The following is a 14,412-nucleotide window of genomic DNA, read 5'->3' on the forward strand; positions in this document are numbered from 1 at the left end:
GAAAGGTTAGAATTGTAACTACTAAAGTTTAGAAGAGTAAGAATTGACTTGATTGATACTCTTAAGATTCTGAGGGATATTGACAAGGTGGAAGTCTCTGAGTGATGATCCCTGGGCCAGGTTGCTGTACCGAGAATACTGCCTCCTGGATGCTGCTTCACTGAGAAGATCCACATGGTTGAAGGTCCACCCACTGATTGCTGCACATGATGTTCCAGGATCCCGTTGCTGGAAGCCTCCATCCTCTCTTCAGATCACCAAGAGCTGCTCAAGGCCTTCTGAAGGTAAGTCCCTCCCAACTTTTGTATGTTACATTGCCCCAGGTCTGCTCTGGATTGGGGTGATTTCCTGCTGACATTCAATCTGAGCAAGCATAAGGGGGGATATGATTTTGCACTGGCCTTCATTTGTGCCTCATTGGTGGGCTGCAGTAGAATCCTACAATCATTTCACATTGGGGTGAAACAGGTTTTTGGATCTTCTGTCAATTTAAGCACCCCACCCTTAATCCCTGCTATTAAACCCACTGGCAGGTGCACAGGAGAATTCTGCCCAACATTTTAAAAAGAAGCGCAAAGAACAAAGAAAAGTACAGCTCAGAAACAGGCCCTTTGGTCCTCCAAGCCTGTGCCGATTATGATGCCCTAACTAAAAAAACCTTCTGCCCTTACTCGGTCCATATCCTTCCATTCGCTCTCTAGAAGCCTCTTAAATGTTGCTATTGTGCCTGCTTCTACCACCTCCTCTGGCAGCGCGTTCCAGGCACCCACTACTCTTTGCGTGACAAACTTCCCCGTACATCTCCCTTAAACTTTCCCCCTCTCATTTTGAACCTGTGCCCCACTTCCGCCTAGGAAAAAACCTCTGACTATTCACCCTGTCTGTGGCTCTCATAATTTTGTAGACCTCTATCAGGTCTCCCCTCAACCTCCATCTTTCCTGTGAAAACAATCCTCGTTTATTTAACCTCTCCTAATATCCGACACTCTTGAGACCAGGAAACATCCTGGTGAACCTTCTTTGCACTCTCTCCAAAGCTTTTACATCCTTCTGGTAGTGTAGTGACCAGAACTGCATGCAATACTCAAAATGCAGCCTAACCAAAGTCTTCTATAATTCCAACATGATTTCCCAACTCCTGTACTCAATGCCCCGGCTGATGAAGGCCAGAATGCCGTCTGCCTTCTTAATCAGCTTGGCCACCTGTGTTGCCACTTTTAGAGAACTGTGGATCTGCACACCCAGATCCCTCTGTATGTTAATGTTCCTAAGGGTTCTACCATTTACGATATAATTCACACTTAAATTTGACCCTCCAAAGCGCATCAGCTCACATTTGTCCAGATTAAACTCCATCTGCCATTTCCATGCCCAAGTCTCCAATCTATCCATATCCTGTTGTATCCTCTGGCAATCCCTGGCATTGTAAAAGGTCTGACAACACCAGGTTTAAGTCCAACTGATTTATTTGATAGTAAACTCACTAGCTTTCGAGGTTTCCCTCTTCCTGGCATTTCCCAATCCCTGACATTATCAGCAACTCCACCTATCTTCGTGTTATATGCAAACTTACGAATCATACAACCCACATTTTCCTCCAGATCATTATATTACAAACAGCAGAGGTCCCAGCACTGATCCCTGTGGAACACCACTAGCTACACATCTCCATTCTGAAAAACATCCTTCCACCGCTACTCTCTGTCTTCAATAACCAAGCCAGTTCTGTATCCATCTAGCCAGCTCATTCCGAATCCCATGTGATTTTAGTTTTTGTAAGTCTGCCATGTGGGTTCTTATCAATGCCTTATTAAAGTCCAGATAAACTACATCCACAGCCCTTCCCCCATCAATTATCTTTGTCATCTCTTCAAAAAACTCAATCAAGTTGGTGATACATGACCTTCTCCACACAAAACCATGCTGCCTGTCACTAACTAGTCCATTTTCTTCCAAATGTGCAAATATCCTGTCCCTCAGTACCTTCACCAAGAGCTTCCCCATCACTGACATCAAGCTCACCGGTCTGTAATTTGCTGGATTATCCCTGCTTCCTTCCTTAAACAAGGGAATAACATTGGCTATTCTCCTGTCCTCTGGAACTTTGCCTGTGGTCAAAGAGAATGTGAAGATATCGGTTAAGGCGCCGGCTATTTTCCCCCTTGCCTCCCTCAGTAACTTGGGATAGATTCCATCTGGCCAAAATATCTTTTCTTTGGAACTTCCTTTAATTGGACTGTTGATTTTGGAGGAATGTTGCCAGGGAGAGAACAACCTGGATATCAATGGACAGAAGTCTCTCCCAGCTACAAATTCAGAGCAACAGTAGACCATTCAACCCTTTGAGCAGAGAATCTAGAACTAGGGGTCACTCATTGAAGACAGAGATAAGGAGAATGTTTTCTCTCAGAGAGTTGTGAGTCTCTCTCTTCCTCAACAGGCAGTGGCAATAGAGTCTTTGAATATTTTTAAGACAGAGCGAGATAGGTTCTTGATTAACAAGGGGTGAAAGATTATGGGGGGTCAGCAGGAATATGGGGTTGAAGTTACAACCATTCAGCTATGATCTTATTGGGTGACAGTGCAGGCTCGAGGGCTGAGTGAATGAATTGTTCATTCTTATTGGAGTTGATTTACACGAGGCCCTGTGGACATTGACAGCACCTGTGACTTACATCCACGTCAGACTGGTTCCCCTCCTCCCACTGGCTGGGTAAAGAAAGCTCCTGCTGACCCCAGCTGGCTAAGGGAGACGTGTCACTGAACTGAGGCACAGGAGGTCCCTGCTCCTTCCTAATATTGTGATGAACCTTGGCAGTAAGTTGGGTGTCTCAGTGCCCGGATACGATACTAAAACAGAAAATGCTGGAAAATCACAGCATGACAGCACCTTTGGAAAGAGAATAGAGCCAATGTTTTGAGTCTGGACGATCCTTCATCAGGGCTGAGAACAAACAGCATCAGCAGAGATTTATACTGTGAGGGTTGGGGAGGTGCAGCTGTAATTGGACAAAGGAAAGGAACTTTTTGATTTGATTTGATTTATTATTGACACGTATTGGGATACAGTGAAAAGTATTGTTTCTTGTGCAGTATACAGACAAAAATGTACCATTCATAGAGAAGGAAATGAGGGGGTGCAGAATACAATTACAGACATAGCCAGGGTGTAGAGAAAGATCAACTTACTGTGAGGTAGATCCATTCAAAAGTCTGTTTTCCCAAGGCAGTGGGAAGTGCAGACAGGGTCAATAGATGGGAGACTGGTTTGTGTGATGATGAAGAAAGGTGAAAAGTGTCCATTCAGTGACCAGAATATGTGACTGGCAGCACAGAAATACAGATGGTTAAGGGACTGCCTGAGGAATGTGGCGGTTGCCCTGAGGTGGCAGGGAAGGGGGTTGGGTGGGGTGGATACGGGGGGCAAAATGGAGAGCTGGAATGGAGAAGTAGAAAAATGGAAGTGAGAAGGAAGGATGATAAAAATGGATGAATGAGATGAAGGGAAGAAATGGAATGATAAAAACAAATGGGAATGGGGTGAAGGTGGAGGGGAGAGTTCACACTCTGAAGTTGTTGAAATCAATGTTCAGTCTGGAAGGCTGTAAAACGCCCAATCAGAAGACGAGGTGCTGTTCCTCCGGTTTGCGTTGGGGTTCACTAGAACATTACAAAAGGCCAAGGACGGACATGTGGGCAGGAGGGCAGGGTGGTGTGGAAGTGGCAAACAACAGGAAGGTCTAGGTCCTGCTTGCAGATGGATCGAAGGTGATCAGCAAAGCGGTCACCCAGTCTGCTTTGGTGTCTCTGATGTAGAGTAGCCAGCATTGGGAACAGCCCAGATATGATGCTGGGATAGGCACCATTCAGCCCACCCACTGAGTGAGACAGCAGGAAGCCCCTGACTGTGTAATTAACGCCACAGGGGCAACAAGATACTGTGGGATTTCCTCTCAGCTTTCACAGCGAGACTCACTTCCCATTCCAATTCCAATAATTGTATGTTGAGCATGAATGAGTCTGAAACTAACCTGTACATTAAAACAGGTTCATTTCCAAAGCCATGGCACAGACTCTGCCAGTCCCACCCAGGCACTTGGAGTCAGCGTGTGTTTATAATCTGAATATGATTCCCAAACCTGCTCTCACTGGAGACAACTCTGCATAATTACTGACTTAAAACATTTCACTGTGACACAAACTCAACATGAACACCTATCCCCGCTCCTGCTGTGGGACTTGGTCCATTGCGGGAGGGGGGGGGGGGGGCGGGGGGGTGGGGGGTGGTGCGGGGGCGGTGGAGGGGGGGCGGGGGGGCGTGTTGAATTCTGCCCATTAACTTTCTCTTCACAGATGCTATCAGACCTGCTGAATTTTTCCAGCATTTTCTGTTTTTATTTCAGATTCCAGCCTCGGCATTATTTTGATTTGATTATTGTTATGAAGGATGTTCTGGTTGGAACTGAACCTGTAAACGATATGCTGAAAATTTCCGACTGTTTGCAACCCATCGTTGCTGCCAATGAGGGCAGAGAATTTGATGCTCAGCCAAATCTCCATTCACTGCAGCGGGACTGGAGAATCCCACTGGCGTGAACAGCTGGAGAATCCCACTCCACATCTCAGACTGGTGGTTGCAGTTTGAATATAATATTACTGAAAAGATCAGGAACTTGCCTACACACTATGATTCCTCGATGTCTATTATCTTTTGGTCTATCTGTTTTCTGATTTTGGTGAGATAATCATTTGTTCTCTATTGTTCTCTGTTCTCTGTCACTATCCATACTGAGAAAGCAACAACAGATACACGGCAATTATTACATTTGACAATTGATTGATGTTGAGCAGAAATAGTGTTCATACTTTCCACGCCATTGGACAATTATTGACTTTATATAAAAGCTGCATTAAAACAATCAATATTAGTTAGCTTTAATTATTTTCCATTTTTACAAATTCGCCTCTTATCTGGTAGATTGGAGAGCCTTAAGCACAATCTTACTGGCTGAGATAAAGGCAAATTACTGCAGATGCTGGAATCTGTAAAACAGAAAATGCTGGAAAATCTCAGCAGGTCTGACAGCGTCTATGGGGAGAGAGTAGAGACAATGTTTTGGGTCTGAATACCCCTAGGGCAACTCTGATGAAGGGTCCTCCAGACCCGAAACATTGTCCCTATTCTCTCCCCACAGACGCTGTCAGACCTGCTGAGATTTTCCAGCATTTTCTGTTTTTGAATCTTATTGGTTGGTTTGACTGTGATCAAAAATTTAACTTGGTGGTTAAATTAAGGGGCAGGATTTTCTGGTCATCGTCCCCCCAAATCTGGAAACTCCTGCCCGAAATCCACGGACGTTTTCATGATTTGTGTCCCGTCTGCAACAATTCCCGTGGTGGACGGGATGGGGAATTCCAGCCGTGAATTCCCTCATTTTGTTCTTTCATTCCTGTCCTCCTGTTCTGATGCTGCTAATTAGTTAAGGGAATGTTCCAGAAGAGTCAGCCTGTGTCTGAGTCTGGGCAACAAGTATCAGAGTTCTATTTGACTGGGGCATTATTGAGTTTAATGCCTCGATAAACTCGCACACTATTCTTGTGTTTTTCAGCTAAAGGTAAAAGCAAAAACTACAAGAAATCTAAAATTAAAACTGGAAATACCCAGCAGATCAGGCAGCACCTATAGAGACAGAGACAGAGTTAATGATCAGGTTAATAACTGGAGACACTGGATTGTGATCAAGACTGGGAATTATCACTGAGTTATCTCCCTGTCTTAACTCCTGGCTGCTAATTAATTCCTTTGTGTTTGATTAGACGGCCTAGTGGTATTATCACTAGGCTATTAATCCAGAAACTCGCTAAAGTTCTGGAGACCCGGGTTCAAATCCCACCCATGGAAGATGGTGGAATTTGAATTCAATAAAAAACATCTGGAATTAAGAATCTACTGATGACCATGAAACCATTGTTGATTGTTGGAAAAACCCAGTGGTTCACTAATGTCCTTTAGGGAAGGAAATCTGCCATCCTTACCTGGTCTGGCTGATATATAAGTCGTTGACTCTTAACTGTCCTTTGGAGAACGTGCTAGTCCAGCCAGTGACGCCCATGTCACACTTCCCACTGCTACAGGCACAGAGTAGTTTCCCACCAGTTTGTCTGTATGAGTGTACCCAGTTTCCCAACAATTCAGCTGCAGGATGGTGTCCCAGATCATTACAGTAAGAAGTCTCACAACACCAGGCCCCTTCATCAGGTGACAGCCAACATTCAGCAGAGACGTTCAGTCCCAACAAGGAGCAGCGCTCCGAAAGCTTGCAGCTCATGCTACCAAATAAATCTGTTGGACTTTAACCTGGTGTTGTGAGACTTCTTACTGTGCCCACCCCAGTCCAACGCCGGTATCTCCACATCACGGTCCCAGATCATGATAAGACACACTAAAGCTTAAAGTTTAGAAATTATGGGGACTATTCAACTTTCCTGGCAGGTTGGGATGGAGGATGTGCATCACCAGCCTTGTTCCGGGATTTGCGCATGTGCTGGGAATGCATGCGGCTCTCCCAGAGCCACAGAACAGTCGCTGGTCAGACCACACTGGAAACCAACAGGAAGGCAGATAACTTCCTGGTCCCAATTGAATCTCCCATCCTGCCAGGAGTATTTCATTCTGGCAGGGTTTAGAGTCGCTCCCCACGTTCAGGGAATTTGCAGGAGACCCCGCGGGAGTGAACGGGGGGAGGGCAATTAGGGCTCCCCTGGGGGTTGGGTGGCAGGGGGGTGGTGCCTTCTGGGCTCTCTGGCGCTGCCCAAAAGGAAAAGTGGTCATGTCCAGGGGGCACCTTGGTACTGCTCATTGGGCATCGGGCAGAGCCAAGGGAATTGTGGACAGGACCTACAGGTAATTGGTGAGGGTGGGGGTCACGCTGCCACTCTGCATGGTGATCAGTCTGGGATGGAGGGAGGGCAGTGATTAGGGCGGGCCGGGGGGTGGCGAGTCTGCTGGGGTGAGGGCCTGCCTCCTGGGGGGGGGGGGTCACTGGGGGGAGGGTCTGCTGGGGTGAGGGGGATGGGGGGTGGGGATTGGACATCAAGGTGCTCCCGGATGAGGTAGGGGGTCAGGGCTGTCCTGGGAATTGTTGTGGGGGCTGGGGGCTGGGGGTTGGGGGGCAGTACTGCCGGGGTCCCGGGCGCTGGCCAGCAAACGGGGAATCTGACAGATTGGGGCCACTGCGCATGCCGTGGAATATTTCCTGCTGAATTCTTGGGCCGAGTATTGGCTGGCCAGTTGCTTGAAATGATTTATCAGCATCTTTTAGGCAGGTGAATCCTACCTGAGAGTCACCGCCAGCACCAAGGGGAAACATTCCCATTTTTCCACCAGCGTGACCACTCAGGCCAGAATTTTACCGGCGTGCCGGCCCCGATTCCGGGGGCAGGCTCGGCCTGGAGAACAGCATTCCCTGTTGGCCTCGGGCGGGATCGTGCGAAACTTGGGCAGACGTGTCGGTAAAATTCACCCTTAGCCTCAAAACAGGAGAATCTACGGACTGAACCATGCCGCTAACTTTGAATAGAAACTTTAGATTCAGATTTTATTGCTTCCTAGAATATTCTACAGCTGAGTGGGTCTCATCGTGACCTGGGACACCATCCTGCAGCTGAATTGTTGGGCCAGTTTATTGGCCGATGCTCCATTCACAGAGCATCAGAATTCCCACCGGCTTTCTGAATGATGGAGAATCGGCCCCTGCATCTCAATATGATCTTCATCTTCCAGGTATGTTTTTGTGAGCTTATGAATTTGTAAGTACAAATTAGATTGGCAAAGTGCTCCAGATCAATGAAATCTCTTTCCTCAAAAGGGCAGGTCGTGTTTGACTAATTTGGTGGAATTCTTTGAGAACATTACATGTGCAGTGGACAATGGGGAACCTGTGGATGTGGTGTATCTGGACTTCCAGAAGGTATCTGACAAGGTGCCGCACCAAAGACTGCTACATAAGATAAAAGTGCACAGTGTTACGGGTAATGTATTAGCATGGATAGAGGATTGATTAATTAACAGAAAGCACAGAGTGGGGATAAATGGGTGTTTTTCTGGTTGGCGATCAGTGACTAGTGGTGTGTCTCAGGGATCAGTGTTGGGACCGCAATTGTTTACGATTTATATAGATGATTCGGAGTTGGGAACCAAGTGTAGTGTGTCAAAATTCACAGATGACACTAAAATGGGTGGAAGAACAAAGTGTGCAGAGGATGCTGAAAGTCTGCAAAGGAATATAGATAATTTAACTGAGTTGGCGAGGGTCTGGCAGATGGAGTACAATGTTGGTAAATGTGAGGTCATCCATTCTGGTAGGAATAACAGCAAAATGGACTATTATTTAAATGGTAAAAAATTGCAGCATGCTGCTGTGCAGAGGGACCTGGGTGTCCTTGTGCAGGAATCTTAAAGAGTTGGTTTGCAGGTGCAGCAGGTAATTAAGAAGGCAAATGGAATTTTGTCCTTCATTGCTAGAGGGATGGAGTTTAAAAACAGTGAGGTTATGTTGCAGCTGTATAAGGTGCTGGTGAGGCCACACCTGGAGTACTGTGTACAGTTTTGGTCTCCTTACTTGAGAAAGGATATACTGGCACTGGAGGGGGTGCAGAGGAGATTCACTAGGTTGATTCCGGAGTTGAGAGGGTTGGCTTATGAGGAGAGACTGAGTAGACTGGGGCAATACTCATTGGAATTCAGAAGAATGAGGTGAGATCTTATAGAAACATATAAGATTTTGAAAGGAATAGATAAGATAGAAGCAGGGAAGTTGTTTCCACTGGCGGGTGAAACTAGAACGAGGGGGCATAGCCTCAAAATAAGGGGAAGCAGATTTAGGACTGAGTTGAGAAGGAATTTCTTCACACAAAGGGTTGTGAATCTGTGGAATTCCCTGCCCAGTGAAGCAGTTGAGGCTCCCTCATTGAATGTTTTTAAAGCAAGGATAGATACATTTTTGAACAGTAAAGGAATTAAAGGTTATGGTGAGCGGGTGGGTAAGTGGAGCTGAGTCCACAAAAAGATCAGCTATGATCTTATTGAATGGCGGAGCAGGATCGAGGGGCCAGATGGCCGACTCCTGCTCCTAGTTCTTATGTTCTGATGAAAACGGCCTCCAGTTTTGTGTTAACAGTACGGCACTAACTCAGCTTTCAGGACCATTTCATTTCATCTCCTTTATCTGGTGTTATACCTGACAACAGGAATACTTTGGTGATAGTGTCAACGAGTTAAAATGTCAGATCTTCATCGATGAACCCAGGAATGTGAGGAATTAACACCTAACTTGAAACTCCCACGCAAATATAAAACACTGCCAAATTCCAGAAATTAATTCCAGTGATCTTATGAACCCAAATGAAAGCTCAAAGCTTTCTGCTCATTCTCAGCGGCAACAAGTAAAAGATAAAAATGAGGCAACAGAAAATGGAATATTAAAGGAATGGCAAAGGTAACCAGTGATGGGACATTCTCCATCGGTGAGTTCAAATCAAAGACATTTAGAATCAACACATGGGGATCAGAAACCCACACAAAGCACAGCAATAAGGGTCCCTTCACTTCAGAATGTGAATGATGTATTTGGGTATTTATGACAATTTGATGATCATTATTCTCAGTCAGGAATGACCTTCTTTAATAAATTCCATTTCACATCTTGCTGAGGAATTGCTGGCGAGCAAACAGGAAGTGGAACAAAGGATGGATCTCCAGCCCTGGATCCAGACAGCGAGGCCAATGGAAGCTGCCGCAATAATGACAATAGCTGGAATCACTGAATTCAGCAGGGATTGGGCTAGCGATTGTCTCACCCGGTGCCTCTGTACTGTACAAACTGGAGCCAACTCCGATCATTGGGTGGAATTTGTTGTCCTGACTAAAGATCGCATCATCAAAAGAACAAGATAACTACAGCCGGAATTTTACACCCCTCCCAGAAAGGGGTTGGTGGGGAGGGAGGGATTACTTGGGATGGGTGGTGGGGGGGAGGGGGAGAGGAGGGTGGGGTTATGTGGGATGGGTGGCGGGGGGGTGGGGGGTGGGTGGGATTATGTGGGGTGGGTGGTGGGGGGTTGGGGGGGAGGGTGGGATTATGTGGGGTGGGTGGCGGGGGGGGTGGGGGGAGGGTGGGATTATGTGGGGTGGGTGGCGGGGGGGGGTGGGGGGAGGGTGGGATTATGTGGGGTGGGTGCGGGGAGGGGGGTGTGACGGGGTGGCCATGCCTATCACCGACCCATCTCTGCTGGGCTCTTATCCATAGTGATGTTGATGCTGGACAGTTTGCACAGCCATGGGCAAATTGAGGCCTTTAAACAGCGACTTGATGTTGTCTGCAGACTCGGGGTGCGGTCCCTCCTGTTTGTGAATCTTGTTCCCAGTGATGGCTGGAGGTAGATGAAAGGGACACCAAAAAAGCCCAAATGGCCTGGCCTTCCAATCACCAAAGCCTCATTCCCTGTCAAGGTAAATACCTGACTGGTCAGGAAGGGACATCCCATTGACCTTCCAGGCTGGCCCCCTCCAGGCTCCTTAACAAGAACTGACCATTCTTGTGGCACTTCTAAATTTTTAAAAATGTATTCATGGATATCATTTATTGCCCTAACCTTGAGAGGGTGATGGTGAGCTGCCTTCTTGAATCGTTGCAGTCCCTGAGGTGTAGGTACACCCACAGTGCTGTTAGAGAGGAAATTCCAAGGTTTTAACCCACTGATAGTGAAGGAACAGTGATATATTTCCAAGTCAGGATGTTGAGTGACTTAGAGGGAAACTTGCAGGCGGTGGACTTCCCAGGTATCTGCTGCTCTTGTCCTTCTGGATGGTAGTGATCAAGGGTTTGCAATGTGCTGTCTAAGGAACTTTGGTGAGTTCTTGCTGTGCATTTTGCAGATGGTACGCACAGCTGCCAATGTTTGTAGGCGGTGGAGGAAGTGAATGTTTGTGGTAGAGGTAGCAAGCAAGAATCTTTGACAAAGGGTCATCTGGACTCGAAATATCAGCCCTTCTCCCTCCTTACAGATGCTGCCAGACCTGCTGAGATTTTCCAGCATTTTCTCTTCTGGTAGCAATTAAGATGCTTGCTTTGTCCTGGATGGTATCAAGCTCCTTGAGTGTTGTGGGAGCTGCACCCATCCAGGCAAGTGGGACCATTCCATCACACTCCTGCCATGTGCCTTGTAGATAGTGGACATGCTTTGGAGAGTCAGGAGGTGAGTTACTCTCTGCAGAATTCCTAGCCTTTGACCTGCTCTGGTACCCACAGTATTTATATGGCTAGTCTAGATCAGTTTCTGGTCAATGGTAACCCCCAGGGTGTTGATAGTGGGGGATTCAGTGAATCTGGTCACGGTTTTTTGGGAAGGGGGATGCAGACTCATATCTGCTGGTCGAGCTGGGAACGCTGGTCCACTGGCTCCGTGTTAAATTCAGCTGATGTATCGATTTTCTACGGTACTGGAGGGGAAACTAGCTGTGAGCTGAGAGAGTTTGACCCAGTGGTAAATTTGCAGCTCTGCAGTAAGGTCTGTCAATGATTGTTGATATCATCAGCATGTACATAATGCAATGTTAACAAGAAAACACCAGCAACTGCCTTTTCTCAGGAATATGATCTCTGGAGTCAGGAGGATACAGGGCCAAAATCTAACATTTGAGATTCTTGCAGTCAGTACATTCTGATCTAACCTCGATAAACATTCACCACACGAGGAGGAAGGGTTGACAGGTGCAGCAAGCTACTGAGAACATCAAAGAGATGTTTTATACTCTTGCCAATTTCAGTGAGTAAAGATGTTACCATTTCATTGAAGGCAGTTTAGAATTTGTCGACTTCAAGATACATGAAACATCCTGAGGATGACACTAGCAATCCATTTCATTGCTACAGAGAATACAGACCCAACTATGTGACCATTATAGTCATTAACATGGCAGGGTGATACTTTCTGAAACACTTTAACTAAAGTGACGCTTGCAGAAACGCTGAAGAACTCTGTCCCTGTGAGATGTAACTGAGTCACATCTCCTTTTGTTGGATATGAAGAAAAAAGGGTGGCATGGACATGTTGGGCCGAAGGGCCTGTTTCCCTGTTGTAAACCTCTATGACTCTATGGACATTCACAGCATGGAATCTCTGTGGGGAGTGCACCAGTTTTATCACATGGTCTGCACCACTTAAAGGAGGTGATTCACCATCACCTTGAGGGCGGTTAGGATTGAGTCAGATGCTGGTCCAGCTGTCAATGCTGACATTCTCATGAAAACAAAACCCAGGAGGTGAGGATGTAAAGGTGGGAATCGACAGAAACATCCTTAGAAATGGAAAATCCACCTCCAACCCACTGGGACATTTCTTCTCCTACCTGTAGTTGGTTAGGAGTTGGGTGGGTTTCCTGTTCCTGTGGGACGGGCCAGATTTCAGCAATTCTTTCTATCAGAGTGAGCTTTGGTGAAAGCAGGAAACAGGGCGAGTGCTCAGCCCAGCTGGACCCAGCCAATAAATACTCTTTCAGAATGGCTTGAGCGCCAACAGGAGGAATGCTCCCTTCACAACCTAAACCCCCTCCTCCTTCATGATCTAATATTCCTACTCCTGCCTTTGGCAGTCGCCGCACCCCCCGCCCCCCCCACTTCCCCCACCCCATTCCCACCCTGATGATCGCTCCCTACCCCCCCCAATCTAGTTTTTGTTCTTCCTGGACTGCACAGTGGCACAGTGGGTGGCACTGCTGCCTCACAGCCCCAGAACCTGAGTTCAATTCTGGCCTTGGGTGTATCTGCCTGTGTAAAGTTTGCATATTCTCCCCGTGTCTGTGTGGGTTTCCTCCGGGTGCTCTGGTTTCCTTCCACACTCCAAAGATGTGCGGGTTAGATGGATTGGCCATGCTAAATTACCCCTTAGTGTTAGGTGGATTAGCAGGGTAAATATGTGGGGTTACAGAGATAGGACCTGGGTGGGATTATTGCTGGTGCGGACTCGATGGGTTGAATGGTCTCCTTTGTACTGTGGGGATTCTATGGTTCTATGGTTCTATTGTGGCAAAGCATTTCCCAAAATCCCACCAACCAGCTAGTTTTCCCAATCTGTTTAATCTATTCCTGGCTGTATTCCCACATTCGACTCTCTATAATCCTGACGTTATCCCGAACTCTGAGTCTGAACTTAAAGCAAATCATGTTCTCCCATCAGCCCTGTGCTCACTGACCCAGGTTAACTTCTAGTCAAGCAATGTCTTAACTTTAAAATTCTCATCCTTGTTTTCAGATTCCTCCATGTTCTCATCTCCTCCAACTCCACAATCCTTGGCGGTGTCTGCACTCTCTAATTCTGGCCTCGAGAACTTCCCTGCTTTTAATCACTCTGCCATTGGAAGCTGTGCCTTTAGCTGCCTGGGCCCCAAGCTCTGGAATTTCTTCCCGAAACCTCTCCACCTCTGTACCTTTCCTCCTTCAATGTCCTAAAACTTATTTTCCGGAACAGTCTCTCCTCATAACTGGTAGCAGTTGGGTAAATCCACTGTCCTCTTTGAAAAAACTGAATATCCTTTCTCTCAGGAAACAGCCAAAACTGCAGACAGATCCTTATTATGTACAAATTTATCACAAAAAGAGCAATTATAATTATTTATTCTTGTACCTCATGCCCCTAGAAAAAAACAGTGAATGCGGCTAGCTTTAATACTTGATATTCCTTCAGTAGATTGTGATGCAAGTTAATGAAAAGGCAATCCAAACATAGCAAAGAACAAAGAACAAAACAGCCCAGGAAACAGGCCCTTCGGCCCAATGAGCCTGCGCCGCCATTTTAACATTATAAGGCTTTAATCCTTAAGGGAAAGAAATGAGAGGCAGAGAGAATTTACTCAACCCATATTCAACCATTATATTGTTATTCTAGAAGTCTCATAACACCAAATTAAAGTCCAAGAGGTTTATTTGGAATCACGAGCTTTCGGAGTGCTGTTCCGTCATCAGGTGAGTCAAGGTTACATTGACCTGCTGAAGGAGCAGTGCTCTAAAAGCTTGTGATTCCAAATGAGCCTGTTGGACTTTAACCAGATGTTGTGGGACTTCTTGCTGCGCCCACCCCAGTCCAACGCTGGTATCTCAGCATCATTGTTCTGCTAGATGAGGGGCTGTGCTCTGTGAGCCCCCACTGGGCATGATTTTGGTGGGGATGACACAAAAAATAGGGTGGGTGCCCACCCACCACCATCCCACCCACACCTGAGTTCACCCCCAGAATACAGGGGTTAGACTAGTACCAAACTTGGCGACTTCCCTTCCTGACCTGCTCACACCCTCCAAGGTCAAAAACCTGGACTTATTGGTGGAACTTTACCATTCCACGGGAATTGGAGCGGGT

This window comes from Carcharhinus amblyrhynchos, chromosome 24, assembly GCF_965287045.1.
Source record: "Carcharhinus amblyrhynchos chromosome 24, sCarAmb.v2.hapA, whole genome shotgun sequence".
In the NCBI taxonomy this organism is placed as follows: domain Eukaryota; kingdom Metazoa; phylum Chordata; class Chondrichthyes; order Carcharhiniformes; family Carcharhinidae; genus Carcharhinus; species Carcharhinus amblyrhynchos.